We start from the raw sequence: 15,671 nt of genomic DNA on the forward strand, positions 1-15,671 counted from the left end.
TAATATGAATCTACTACAAATTGATGTACTCGTATGTATGTAATTAGTTTGGTATAATGTATACGACTGTATTTGTGGTTACATTCCCATTTCTCTCATAAAAAGAAAAGTTTGATTCATCCGTTTGATTGAACAACTAAATAGGTCAGTCGTGATGAAAGCGCAAGCGCAGTCGTGACGTGCCGGCGCACAGGACAAACTAATATTACAAAACTGCTGACAAAAAGTGCATTAAAAAGATTAATCATAGTTACGTTGGTTTGAGTAGAGAAATGGTAACATTAGCTATAGAAAGTAACAAGTCCTATAATACGACTCGTCTCGTGTTGCAGCGTCGATAGATTTGAATGCATGGTCACGCCTGGATGCCCGACGGGGACCTATCCAAGAGATTTAATTAGAAAGCCCAGATGACACGAGATATATCAACTATCTAGTGCCGGCTGGATAGTTTTAAACTAAGTGAAAAGCAAACGCTTTCGTATAACTCAATTATGGTTAGCTCGGGTTCATATAAAAATGGTCGAAGTATCGTAAAAGGAAAATAATTCCACAATAAACTATTATTTTCTTTGCTATAATTCGTTATGAAGCTAGTTTTCGAACAAAAACACAAATAAGTAGAAATAGAAGAAAAACATCCGGCGGTGAGGCAACAGACAATCGAACACAGGCCCTTCGCTGCAACGAGATAATTACTGAGCAAGTTTTTTTTGTTTTGGTCGGATGAAGATGGAGTACCGACGTACAAAAACCCCATGAGTATAAAAGTTACCAGCAATCTAGTTTTCTCAGAGCAACACTAATTATAGGTACTTTCTGCATGCTTGATGAAATATATATCCACTGTTCAGTAAAATACGGTTTCCAACTGCAATGGGCACACTATCGAGCATATCAATTAGAAAGCTGAGTAAGCGCACTCAGTGGCCGGGCCAATCTATCGGATAGATGATGTCGGTCGATCTAGCGAGTTAGCCAGTTAACGTTTGACTAGTCAATGACTTCACGAAACGTTGAAAATGTTTGTTGCATTCAGTGTGTGGCTAAGCAAGCATTCACATTCTTCATCGATTTAAAACATTCTTGATCGATGTAGTGCAAACTAATTATATACTTAGATTTGTTATTTGAAAATTTAGTAATATTACTTTGCGACTAAGCTTTTTAGAACTAAAAAAACATATTGCAAAAATCTAAATTGATACAAACAGAAAAAATAAAGCAAGAGCAAATCTTAGTTTTGCATATGTGTAAGTTGACTTGAGCTCCTGCTTTGTATTGTAGTAGTTTGAAAATACGAGCATTTCCGAACTTAACATGGTAAATTAGACGTAATTTATTGGATTGCCCGAACAAAACAGGGAAAGAAAAAGGAATTAAGGGAACAGTGAAGCAATCTTCTAGCGACTGAATAGAACTATGCACGTTCCAATTCGGCAAGTTCTATTAACAAAATACAATGTTTATTTATCACTTGTTGACATTGTTGAAACTTTCTCCGTCAATATTCATGACATGGCATTGTTTGTGCAGGTAATTGACGATAATTCCCACTTAATGCGCAGTGACTTGCATTGAGAAGGCATGTTTTATGTAGGTTCCTTAGAATTATGTACTGGTTTGTTTTTACCGGCTCTAGCTGTAGCCCGGGCATCGAACTGGTGGACGTGCCCTCAGTATAACAAGGCCTTTATTACTCAACCAAAGAAGGTTTAAGATATAGGTAGATGAATCGATCGTACCAACAAATGGTTCACACATCGCACATTTTTATTGAATGCAGCTACTGTAGGTTTTCCAACGTAACTAAATATCCTAGTTAGTTAGATCCAATTCTGACTTTGGGTATGATTTTAATTCTTTTAATTTCCTTCTCACTTTCTCTTTTTTATTCACTTAGAACTGGGATATACGGACATTCATTAATTTTCATAAACATTTTTGAAACTTTGAATTAATGATATTTGTTACATGACAATATCCTTCTGTAGTCTAAATATCTTGGTGTTCCGTGTATGCAGTTTCATTCCGGTTCAAATCTCGCAACTTTGTAAGCATCTTGTGTTCCAGACAAAAACATTTATATGTCTACTATAAAATCTCAGAAATATGCAACGTATTCAAAGCAAATTGTTTCATCATTGTATGTGCAAAATTGACTGATACTGATTCATAATGTTCCACATGTTCGAATTTGGTCAATACCAGTCAGTCATCCAAACTATGAATCGAAATCGTCTAATAATAGTCAAAGAATAACTAACACGCGCTATTGAGATTGCCTCAATCAAAATTTGCCTTTGGCTAAAACGTCTGATTATTGATCGCAGAATAGAAGCAAAAAAGTGATATTGTATAGCAGGAGCGACAACTCTTATCGGACTGGTTGAAATTACAGATTTTATACATCTACATTACTATTTAATGTTATTTCGTTGTTTGTATGTTTAATAAATATATTTACAGCAATTTACCACATATTACGTTTACGTTAGTAATAGACATTGTCGCAATAATAATTCATTAGGTATTGTAAATATGTGACCTTGCTTGAACTCAATGTACTTGTATCTAAGAGAGAGCAAGTCTAAGTAATAAATAACATTGTGAATAAGATTCTGTCTTGTTAATACACCATATTGGCAATAATATAACTACCTAAAACAAAATCATTTTGTATAAAACGAAATAACTAGTTCATATCAACACTTCAGTCAGTAAAATATTTTTAACTTTAATTTTATTCGTTTACATAGCTCTCATTTCAGTAGCACCTAGTATATAGTACTAACAAGAAAAAAAATGTTGGGATCACTACCATTAAGATCCAAGCTCAAAAGATTACGATGATGATATCCTTGAGTTCCTTTTACGGTATTATAATTTTAGAAACGGAAAGTGTCATAAGAAGGATGAGGTCGATTGTTCAGACGGGTCAGGTTAATCATTGTTGCCAGCGTGACGTGCTCCATCACCCAGGGATCAGAGGCAATTTGTCAATCACCACGTGAATGCCCTTTCAACCGCTTTCAATCAGCACTCACACGATCCATAATCGATAAATAAAATGTAGTAAATTGGTTCTATTATACTTAATCTAATATATAAGTCTGTGGCTGCAACCACAGACTTTAACCAAGAAATTTGAATCAAGGCTTTAACCCCGTGGGAATTTTTATTTCATTATTTTCTTCATAATAATCTTCTTCGGTTTTACTTACACTTATGAGCTATTTTGTCCGATAACTATTGTACATTTTACATTTGCATATTGAAATTATTGACGATGTCGCAACGGATAGTAGACACAAATGTATAAACTGCTTTGTTTTGAAACATGTAAATGCGTAATATAATGAATCTATACATCCATATCTATTATAAGGATCTTACCATCTACGCTTGATTGGGTTACAAGCGTCACTGTTGACAGCATGATATCATTGGCGACAGAGACCTTGCCACACCTTATTCATAGAGAACTACTAATAAACTAGCAAACATATATCTCTAAAGCACAGCTTTGATCGTCTTGTACTAGGTACGTCAAAAAGGAATTACGTTAAATATAAAGTAATTCCTACTTCTATATCATACAGTCCACAATAATTTATCTATGTACTAATATTATCATATGAAAGTGTATTTTTGTCCTTCTTTCACGTCATCGGATACAGGTAATTTTTGGTGTGTTAGAAGAGCCGGTTAAGGTACTTAAGTTATTTTCACCGCGAGTAGTGCCGCGGACAACAGTTAAAATACATATATATAAGAAATCATAACAAAAATAATCGATAGAAGTAATTAATTTGCAATGTAAAATTAGAAAAGTTTACATGGTCCGTAATTTTATAAAATGAAACAATACCAATAGTTACTTATTAGATATAGTGTTATTATTATAGCTAGATAGACATATTTAAATCAACTCTTGGGTATGGCATTCTCATTTACTTTGTCAACCAAGACTACAAGAACAATGTTCTCACCACAAAGCGGATATGTTTCATTATACAATGTTATGTGTGATTACGCACGACACTGAGTGAGGGTAACATTCCCATGGCAAAAATCATCATCAGGATATTGAATAATGTTATCGTATCCCGTTCTATTATTTATTTTATTGAGCATTTTATACAGCTTAGGTTTATGGGGATTTGATTTTCGACTGTACCTTTGAAAGATTCGTGCTATGACATTATAACTACAATTAGGTCAGGCCTAATCCATTCGTCGGCGATATCGTATGTCAGTAAAGAATCGATTTTAATTAAAATCCTCGAAACAATGATGCCATTATTCGGTTCGGTAAAGCCGCAGTCTGATTGTAGCCGGCACCCTCCGCTTCACCGCGGCAAAGCGAATCTTATTTGCCATGGCCTTATCAGTGTTCATTCTATTTTATTTCTTCGAAACAGATATACAAGGATTCATTCTCATTTTACAATATTTATAGCTGTATGGTAAAAATATCTGCTTCTCAAGACATTTCCAATGTAATATTAATGATGCCTAAATGCTATTGAATATCCTCTTGCATTTGTGAAAACGGGATTCAAATACCTATATTTTAGAGAATATCATACTTTAACAATAGGAACCCTTATTATTAATATTCATTGTCATGCTATAAATCTGGGTATATAGCGATGCCAGTCTTGATATATCAATGAGGTAAAAACAGTTGAAGCCCACGTTAATATTCTTGCACTCGATATTGCGTGCTAATGCGTATGTCGTAACACGCCGGTCACGACAATAGACACGACAGTCACGTCACATTCGCTTATTAATCCCGTTAGTTCAATGACCCACATAATCGGCATCATTACGTATACCTACGTGAAACTTTTCATTAAACGTTTGTACATCAAAAGATTATGTGCAATGCAACACGTAACACAATGGAAGAACTGCATTATATTTTTTCTTGCGTGACAATAATGGCGGAAAGATAATTTATTAGAAATGTTTCTCACGGTGTTCACGGGTAGGAACTTAAATATATTGCAGACCATAATATCTCGGCCACGTCAATAGCCATAATATGTGTTATTACGCTCGCAAGGTATATGATTAAACGGTAAATCACCTCTGCACATAGGCAGAATACTAGATATATTTAATTTTACCAATTTGTTATTGTGATTTGATACAGATGTAGTATAAAGTATCATCCCTTAAGGGGTGGGTAGTTAGAGCTAAGAGTAACGTTTCGAGTTTAGATAATATTATGAAGTCAATATTTGAATATTCAAGCTCAAGGAATGTTACATGCTCATCATCAGTCGATGAATACAATTTTCCAGAAATCCAGATTAAGGAGTTAAAACACAGATTACAGATATAAAGATCAAGACTTGGCACTAGTATTTCGTCAGATTTTACTGCATACAATTTCAATCTTGTTATGATGCTGTTATGAAACTTATTTTATAAGCATAAAATATACGTAGTAGTAAACGATATATGATAACTGAAAATAAATTTTCGTTTACACCTACTGTAAAATTCGAGCAACTCTTGTTTACATTGATGACATACTGATGAAATCATTTATTAATTATGTTACTACATTAATGAATTATGCTAATAAATGTTTTAACAATATAGACACAAGTTTACATCACGGTAAGCGAACACCTACGAGGCAACGACTAAAGTCTGTTTGTGACTCAACAGGCAACATCTGGCATTGTGCAAATATTGAAGTATATACGTGATCATAAATGCACAATTCGTCAAGTAGTAATCATAAGTGAAGCACTCATTTGAACAGGTAAAAGTATATGTTTTACTCACACTTATCCCAGATGCCATTGCATCCATTGCATTGGGGGCATTACCGTGCCCCCAGATTCATTAATCTGGGGGCACGGTAATGCCCCCAAGTCGAGCTAAAAAGCGGCACGGCCGTACCATTCTTTTTATTTTTCTTTTCTCGAAGCAATTTAGGCCAATCTCAAACCCCAATAACTTCGTTGTGGATAAAACAGGAAGCCTGAATTTTCAGTAACTAAGCAGGTTTTGTATAAACACTGTATATTTCAAATTTCATTCAATTTTATTTAGAATTGTAACTTGTTAAATTTTCTTGATTTTTGTCACTCACTCACTGACTGATTGATAATCAAAAGTCTAAGGCACTTCTAGCAGACATAGAAGCTTCAAAATTAGAACACAAGTAGTGTTTAGTGTCTAAATCAAGGGAAAACCTAAATATTTTGTAATTTCCGTCCAGTTTTTTAGATACACCAAGTACCAAGTCTATCTATTTATTTAAGACGTATAAGATTTTTAATATTGATATCATAATAACTTACGTAATAATTTAAGACAGAAGGCCCCTTAAGTGGGAACGAAATAAATTAACCTACTTGGTATTACATGGATCTCACAACTTTTTACGGTAGAAAAACTGAGCTGCGAGACTTGGTGTTTTTTACAGCATGTTTTTGATAACATAGTATTTACTATACTACCTTGTGTTTGTATCATATCCATCGTTCTCCTTGAAATTTTGTAAAATAACTGTTCCTATAGTTTAATGCACACGGCAAAAGCTAGCTTCCTATAAATTCAATAATTTACTTTATACTTATTCGACCGTTTTGTAATGGCAGTAAATTAAATACTGCGTGGACTACATTTAAATGTTTTCTACTGCTATTTATCTAGTTCTAATTCTTAAAGAAAGTAAAACCACGAGCTGTATGACTCACTCAATGGCACAATCTGCACGGTCGTGTCGTGTACGCCTTGAAATGTGGGCCAACGCAGCTGAGCCGTTTTGCAGATCAATAGTTGATACGCACACCGCGCTCTGAATATCGTTGTATAGTAATTGTAGTGTATCCGGATTGAATTAATTATCCACTTACACACTAAAACACTTTGTGAATAAAAAAAAAACAATCTCTACTTCTGTTTCCAACTGACCAGCAAAATATTACTATATTGGCGTGTCGCGGCCGGCATTCTTGATGCCATGTATGGCCATGTCTTGTTAGTATGTAAATCAAGGAGAAACGTCAAATAATTCATATCTTTGTGTAAAACATTGAGGTTAGAATCACATTATTTTCATTAAGACGCAAAAAGGTAGTGTTTGAGGGCGGGCATACCGATCGACTTTAATAAACAGATTTAGGAAGTTGGTAATATGTCGAAATCGCATGCCTATTGACTATTTTCTTTCGTGAGTCTTAAGGCCTGTCTGGCAAAAAAGGAATATTTTGGCATTTATCGCGTAATGCCCGTGATTTGAAACAATCTAGTTTTTGCTAAAGTTGTGCGGAGAAATCTTACCGCAATCGTCGACGGTCACGCGACTGCGGGATACGACGTTTACTGTGATTTCATAAAAAAATTGATGAAATAGACAAAATACAAGAACAAACTAAAACTTCATAAATAACAAAGAATCAGAATAGACTAAAAGTGATCACGAAATGATGAAATCAGAATATCTCAGTAAGTACATAAAAACCATATTACTAAAAACTTTTTTCAAATTTACATTGCTTCTGTTACTAAGCACATAAGAAATCATCATTTTTATTATTTTTTTATATTTTATGCCTTATCGACTAACACTTCTTTGATAAATGTTTTCGCATTAGATGTTACTATATATAGGAGAGGTATAATTGTAACATTTTAGAAATCAAAGAAATTTGAATATAATTAACTTCATGCAATGCATACAAGCAATGGACTTCATGCAATGCATAAAACAAATGCTGTGAGAACAAATATTAAACGTCGTTCTAGATTAAAACATTATCCACTAAAAGCCATATTAGTTTTAGCAGATTTCAGTCAAATTATAATTCTCGATCAAATTATAATAATCGACTGGGTAAAAAATAAAATGTATGGAGGTATTTATATAATCAAACATGGTAATTAAGTGCTACTTTAATTGATCAGTTTTATTAATTACGTGAGTCTCATTAAGGTACCTACATTAGAAATGCTTTTTGACACAAAAATCCGTAACGTCACAATTCATACAAGCTCCATATAAAATTTTATTTTTACAGTAGATAAAAGTATCTGATTTGACTAGTTGGACAATAGTTCAGTAGGATATATAGATTTTTGACATATTATCATCTTACTCTTTGATGGGCGAAATTAGCTACGGTACTGTAACCAGTAATATAACGACGCGCACAAAAATCGACAAAACATCACAATAATAAGAAAAATATTTTTATAGGTTAATATTATCTATATTTTCCTTATTTTGTATTAGAAGTGACCATCCGCTATTCGTTTCCCGCAATACACAACTGCTCTTAATTGGAATCGGCTCTCCAGTGGTGATGGTGGTATTGGTTTAGCAATGTTTGTTTTTGTGTGGACCAATCCTATCCGATCATGCTGCTGGATACAAAATTGACAGTTAGGTGTAGGGCTGTGGATCGCGTTCTGTTTGATTAACATTAGTAAAACGAGTTCATACTACCTTTTTGGTAACGACCAGTTAGTCTTTATGTACATCGTAGTCTTCAAGTATTGAATGAATTAAAATAATTAGTTATTTATTACACATTATTTTACCTATGGACTAAGATTATGTTACCTAATCGTTTGCATATAAATTAATATAAGTATTTAAGGTGTTTGATCTGGAGGCTCTATTCCTCCATTCTAATACACTATGTACTGTACGTATGACTTGTGTAATAGACATTACAAAAGGCACCTTGTGGTTAATTTACGTGATAATTAATGCACGACCTTGAGCTCAGTGCGGTCGGCTGCACTTACGAGTTCCGCCCGACACAAATAAAATGTGGAAAGCACATGTGTCTTAAATTGATTTGTATCTAAAATTTAATTTTAAGTATTTTATAAATAATAATGTAAACCACACAACTGTACTGATAATCCCGCAAACACTACACAGTCTGTATATATTGTACATTGGAACTAAGTAGGCATGTAATAACATATTCTGATATCTATGGTAATAATTCATAACGTAACAATCGTTAGTTAATTTTTGTACCCCATTATGTTATAAGATTCCAAGTTATCAAATTCTGCCTAATACAAACAACATTACCTATGAACAATGTATTCTAAATTATTTTTATTTTGTGGTCATAGGCTGTCTCGGTCCAAATGTATTACTGCAGATGTTAATTATTCGTTACGAACAGTGCATTCTATGTTGTAATCAACACAGGTAATGCAAGGGAGGAACGGCTATTCACATGTAAAAGTTAAAATATTATCAACTCATCTAAATTTATCAACAGTTTTTATTTAAAAATTAAATTGTTAACTTCCCGACCTCTAATCTCGCTGACTAGCATCCATAGGCAAACAAATTCTAATTAAAGATTCTAGAGAAGACATAGACTTAAAACCATTTTTTTGACCTTCTTGAAGTATTTCCTTGGGTAACTTTAATGTTACCTTTAATGGTAATTGGTAACTTTAATGTTACCTAAGAAGTTTGTTGCTTTGACCTACGCCTATGGATGCTAGTCAGCGAGAGACAAATACCTACGAGTACTACCTATGTAAATACTACCTATGTATTTTATTTTCAAAGCTCTTTCTTGTTATAAATTACAACTTCTTATAGTTGACTGCTGCCAATTCGCGACATTTATGCCAAGAATACTAAAAATGGAAACACGCAGCGTACCTACGTTTTTAGCAGTCAAAGTGTAAAGTACATTAAAAAAAAAATACAATTCATTTAACTCAAAGGTGTTAAAAATAATAATTTCTTTAAAGAGATGCAAGCCCACATGGGCTGTTGTCACATTCCCGACCGGTTTATCCACTTGACTCCTTATAAGAGCGGCTATTCGTCTCCACGCTCGACCCCATGGCAACCCTCGACGTCGTCGGTTCTGCTTCATATCCCACTGAGAGCTGTGAATTCACTACACCTCTCCACTTTACAAGCACCCTCGTTTAAGCCACCTGCATACATATACCTAATCATTCAAGCTAAGAAACAGTTGAGCAATTCACAATCGGAATACTATTGAGATAATACTACTATTGAGACGTTTTCCTTAATTTAAGTAAATGATAATTGAAACTGGGAATTGTAACATTTACTGTTCCGTTGTTTTTTAATTTCGATATTTTTATACTGTTTTAGCATTATTTAGAACTATTTGAATATTAGCCTAGACCTGTTATTTATTCCAATGTATGAATCGAGATAAAATTGATTAATTATTTTAATTTATTTAATAGTATAAATAGATCAAAAGAAAATATTTTTGGTGGCTGAAGTAAAACCCGAGGTGAAGGGGAAAGTAACTGCGATTGAAGAAGATAAAGCAAAAAGGGCGCTTTGAACCATAAATAATGAGATTTAGACGGCGGGGGTCAACCTTTTTATCTCGCAACTTATGGTGATGGATGCATACGGCTATTCGCTGTTCTGTTACCTGTTCTAAAGAAACTAAAGAAATCTATAGGTAGTAGAAGCAGATACAATAGTCCAGAAGCGGAATAGTGAAATGTAATGTAATTTATTAAGATTAATTCAATAACTATAAAGTTATTAAAAGTGTGCTGTAGTCTACACACACAGCACACTTTCGTATTCACTTTGATGAGTAAAACAGTATTTAGCTACAGCAATACTAAATAAATGTGGCTATTGAATTAATGAAACTAACGAGCAAGCATGAACCCTCTGTGAATAAAGCTTTGTGCCAGTACCATGACTTTTAATAGGTATGATGGTCATTCCGAACTTTAACAATGATTTAAGGGACACCAAACATAACCCAAGCAAATAACCATTTTGTGAAAATGCGATCAAGCGCGTTAAATGCTTCGATTTAATGATTCGTACTGAGAAAATGAAGTGGTAATAATAAATTGCTGAACGCTCGCATTAATCCTATAAACTCATTAATACGTTCTAAAAGAAAGAAGAGGTACAAAATCTTATGTTTCTCTAATTTGCTAGAATGATGTAGATTTTAATCAAAATGGCTTAGCTACGACCAGCACATCGTCTTTCCAATTTTAAGTTTTGCGTGGTATCTGTGATATTTTCCGTCATCTTGCATTATATTGTTACCTCGCACCTATGACATCAATGCAGCTCAGGGCTATTCTTCGAATACATAGCGCGCACGTAGGTGGAGGGCTGGAGGGAACTAGAGGGAGCGGGTACTTTCAGCCCCTTGGGAGCGGTAATGTGGGACGTTAGTAGTCTTTGCATTCTGCGTACATTAGCCGAAACATGGTTGCCAACGTGACAGGGGCGTTGTCACAAATTAAATGTAGTCATTAAACTGGCTAATTCGATGACATAAATGTTCTCTGATTGGGGAGAGGTCAAATCTTTTATGCTAATGTTGTAATATTACGCTGTACGGACTACAAACTAAGTATAAATAGAAATACCTACGAAGATGTCTCGGCACGGCCCATGAATGATGCCATCGGGTCGTCTAGGTGAGTCATGATATAATTTATCTACTTGCTGTCTACCTAAGGCTAATTTTCATGACCATATCGTACGTAGTTTGCTTAAAAACAAACCTACTCTATCGTTAAATAATTTATTCTCTACAACACAAGAGCTAAACTTGTCTTCATTATAGGTAATATATCTACCAAGAGAAGATGATTAGAAAGCAAATGGAATTTTTGCAACTGATAAAAACAATACAAATGTATGCAACCTACATTTTTAGAAACAACTAAAATCCTATTTGTGTAATTAAATTTGAATAGGTAGTCATGTTACGTGCCCTACATTCGTAAGTACTACACTTCTAATTTCCCGAGGGGCTAATGATATCCTTGAGAGCTATTCCAGTTCCGACATCTTGAGACAGTTTCACTTTTAAACTTTGTTCTGTAATCCTTAATTTATTATTGATCGAGTAAGTGATATAGGTAGTATTAACATTTCATTTTTTCTGATATCAGTGTTACAAGAAAAGAACAACATTAATAAGCATTTTACTTCTAATATGTGTAATTAATTTCATCCTGCCGCCCTTAGAAAAAATAAAAATGGAACGATGTTGCATTATGGATTATGTATCTATAGTAATAGTAACGCTAAGTAAAGCTAGCCGTCAGACGAGCTCATCGCGCCGCCATTGTGGGACCGTCTGATGCTCATGAAATATGAAAGAGAGCCTGAAAGAACCAGTTCCTCGCTTAGCATTCTCAGTGCCAGTGGTTAGAATACGGTCCAGTCCAGTGATCGACCGTTGCATTACTTTAAAAAGAACTGGTTCATTATTTAGGGATCATCGCTATTCTTTTGCTTCTTGCTAAACCTGTCTTCTTTTGTAAACATGTTTGACGTGTAGTGTATTTTCAATCTATAAGCTTAGGATGGAACGTATTATTATAATCTTGTGGCATTTCGGTAGAACTTTCCTCTCTTCCTACGCTTGAAAAAGAAAGTACCTACTTACCTATATGTATCTCCGACGTGTAGGAGGCGCTCTACCTATATTGACTTTCCTTTAAATGCTTACACTAAATAAGTTGGTGTTTGCTTTAAATTATTTTTTCGCCGCAAATTAACAATAACCATAAACTTAGCGATAAAACCTATTCATGCAATAATAATACAAGAAATGGAAATAACATACAATATTTTATTTTAGTAAGTTATAAAACAATAGAAAATATAACGATTGCATCTGTTTGCCATCTAAAATACAATAACACAAGACAAGTTAATAATAAGGTAACTTTAGTTACCTTGCAAACATGCAATGCTGCAATGCAAGAAGATCAGTTAAAGTTTTAATGAAATTAATTGCTTACCATAAAAACCAGCTCAGATGCCCAAAATTGTCAAATCACAGTGAACAATCGCCACTGTGCATATTCCCAAGGTAAACAAAGATTACGTAAACGTAATCCCACGCACGCACGTCACCCGATCGATTTTCAAACTTTCGAATACGCCCACTTACTTGTATTTTATATGGTCAATTAGGATAGGATAAACTCGATTAAAAATCCCTGCAGTAATGCATCCAGAGCACCAACCATCAAAAGACCACTGTGTGCCCTTGAAGCCGTACAGGTTATGTTATCGATAAAGCACAACACGCGCACTGACAGTTCGGGCAAACAATCACAGGTCAAGTTCGGAGCCGGTTTCCACAAAATACAATGAATTACTCGTGATATTTTCAACGAAAACGTCTGTGAGTTTATTTAATTTAGGTAAGGTTCATTGGCGTATGACGAAAGATGCGTGTGTATACGAGAACAGTGTTACGATCGTCGTGGTAGAGAACAACGCTCGTGAGTAGCGAGCCGACGCTGACTGACTCGCGAGGACGCCGCCGGCCGTGTGGCTCGCGTGGAGGCCCCGCTCCTCCGCCCGCCGGCTCCGAGCTCTGCCTACCACCCGACTGCGCGCGCTTCTTCTCCAAAATATTTGCTTTCTCACAAAATTATTACTTGCTAAATTGTAATCAACTTTCAAATAATATACAAGAACTTCCTACAAATTATAATCACCCATTTGATTAATCATCACAAGTCTTTAGAAAAACAAAATGCTAACAAAATAAATTCAATACAAAGGGAAGGATTATCGAACATTACAAAAAATATTCTAGTAAAACATAGATTTTTTACAAGCTTTTATTTAACTTGTTATGTATCTATGTCCCTTTATCTAGGGTGGAATCTTCAGGCGATTGAGTTAAAATTCTGTATAAAGCTTTAGTTTGGATGACAATGCATTATTATAATAAACATGATGGTGCACTCAGGAACGTCTCCAGGTGTGGGAACTCCTACACGAACTTGGAGGAACTACTTTGGTTTACTGCACGGACATAATTTTTTTTTGTCATGCATTAATATCTCTCTGACGCTTAACGCTCTCGCTGAATTATAATGGGTGATAAATATTATTTGTTAGGCAAATTCGATACATCAGTGAGCACGCGGAGCCACTCGCGTCTGTCAGGGGCAGGTGATTGAGTCTTTATCGCAACAACGCGGCACACGACCGAAACCCGAGGGTGCAACCTGCGTCTGTGTCACCGCCACTTCCCCATTCATTTATCATAGAGCGAACTCTTGAAAGGTACACGAAGAACACCTACTCAATGTAGAAAGATTGGGGAAAGTTAAGTGTCGATAGACGTGCAAAATTTATATGAAACAGACAAAGAAATTGAAGGCGAAGTTTTGTACAATAAATAAATATTTGAAGAACCATTCACTAAAATATTCGTTACTTTTATTATTACACTAAATATCGTGGCATTTTGTTTTATGTCCGTGGAGAATGAATGGTAATGGCAGGTAAGCAACAGGGAGGCAGGTAGCGGTATTTGAGCCAAGACGATGTAGCCCACTAACCCGCGCTCGAATATTCCAAGAAAGCCGTCTCGGTCTCGGCATAGCCGCCAATGTTTAACTTGATAAACGTGGAAATAATGACCCACAGAGAGCTTATTGGACACGCACCAAAACCAACCAAATAAAAAGGTTTTTGTTCTCGAATCTTTGAATTAAGTACTTACATATATGGAATAAAAAAGATTTTCTACCACTAAAAGTACATGGTGCTATCATATTTTGAGATCCCGGAGGACTGCTTAATTTCTGGAATCGTTTAGCTTTCTTATCAATGAAAATAGTAATCCATTACCATTGATAAGAAAGCTAAAATTAAATGCTGTCCGATTAATCTAAGATTTTTATTTTTCGTTTGCAAAATAAATGATATCGATATTTTTTCCCGACTATGTTTTATATTCATTATATGGAATAAAGTTTTGCTAGTTATCCCTCCCATTTATCTACCATTTGGTCCATAAGTTCCTACGCAAAGTTTCATGGCCAACTCTCTCCAGACGCAATTATCTGATGAACTTTCGCCATCACACTACATGTTAGGACATAAGTATAGTGTTTAGAATAGGTACCGATTCGAATAGAAATAACAATGCCACTACTTATTTATTTCGGTCCTAAGAAGCAGTTAACTAAGGAATAGACTATGAAGCCTGTTGGAATTATTTCATTATAGGGACACATTTTCATTCAATTGTTTTCATTTTGGTTGATTACAGCATTGTAGCATGGAACACCTATTGTCCTTATAATTCTGTGCTTACAACGTACAACGAAGATAATTCTTGCTTGATAATTCTTCATGCTGATAATTCTGTGCTTAACCAGACGAACAGTCTTCAAACCGCTTAGTGTAGAAATATTTGTAATACTGCTTAGTAAATAGAAATTAAATGTAAATTGTGAATAAAGCTTAAAGAAAATGCAGAATAAGTATGAAATAATGAGACAATGGAAATGAATCACTATTAAGAATAACCAGACAATCGGACAAAGCAAACAGTAGCCGCGGCAAATGAACATTAGTACATAAATAGCAAACTCGGTAAAGCTACCGTCACAACTCATCTGCAGGCCATTTCCTGTTCAGACGCGGTTCAGACATCGCCCCCCGCGCTGCTTGCACCCACTTTGGTATTATAGTTATACATAACTGTTATTGGTAAAGATCAAAGACTTTTAGCATTATGTGCATTCATTTCCTCATTACCATTTGCAGAAAGATGTTTGTATTCCTGCTGCTTCTTCGTAATCCAAAAACGAATCATCAAAATCAAAAATCATTTAATTTTCATCCAATTTATCAATAACAT

General features: G+C 34.8%; 1 protein-coding gene across 7 annotated transcripts in view; it reads right to left on the minus strand.

Moving 5' to 3' along the window:
- Nucleotides 1-13,351, minus strand: part of LOC128669079 (uncharacterized protein) — a 94,496-nt gene extending 81,145 nt beyond the window's left edge. For 5 of the 7 annotated variants that reach the window (XM_053763991.2, XM_053769334.2, XM_053745191.2 and 2 more), the window contains exon 1: nt 12,799-13,351. The gene's annotated coding sequence lies outside the window, so the exon portion shown is untranslated. The remainder of the gene's footprint in view (nt 1-12,798) is intronic. The other 2 variants (XM_053755865.2, XM_053746037.2) reach the window with 2 other exon arrangements.
- Nucleotides 13,352-15,671: the final 2,320 nt, after the last annotated feature.

The sequence above is a fragment of the Plodia interpunctella genome, chromosome 1, assembly GCF_027563975.2.
Source record: "Plodia interpunctella isolate USDA-ARS_2022_Savannah chromosome 1, ilPloInte3.2, whole genome shotgun sequence".
NCBI lineage: Eukaryota > Metazoa > Arthropoda > Insecta > Lepidoptera > Pyralidae > Plodia > Plodia interpunctella.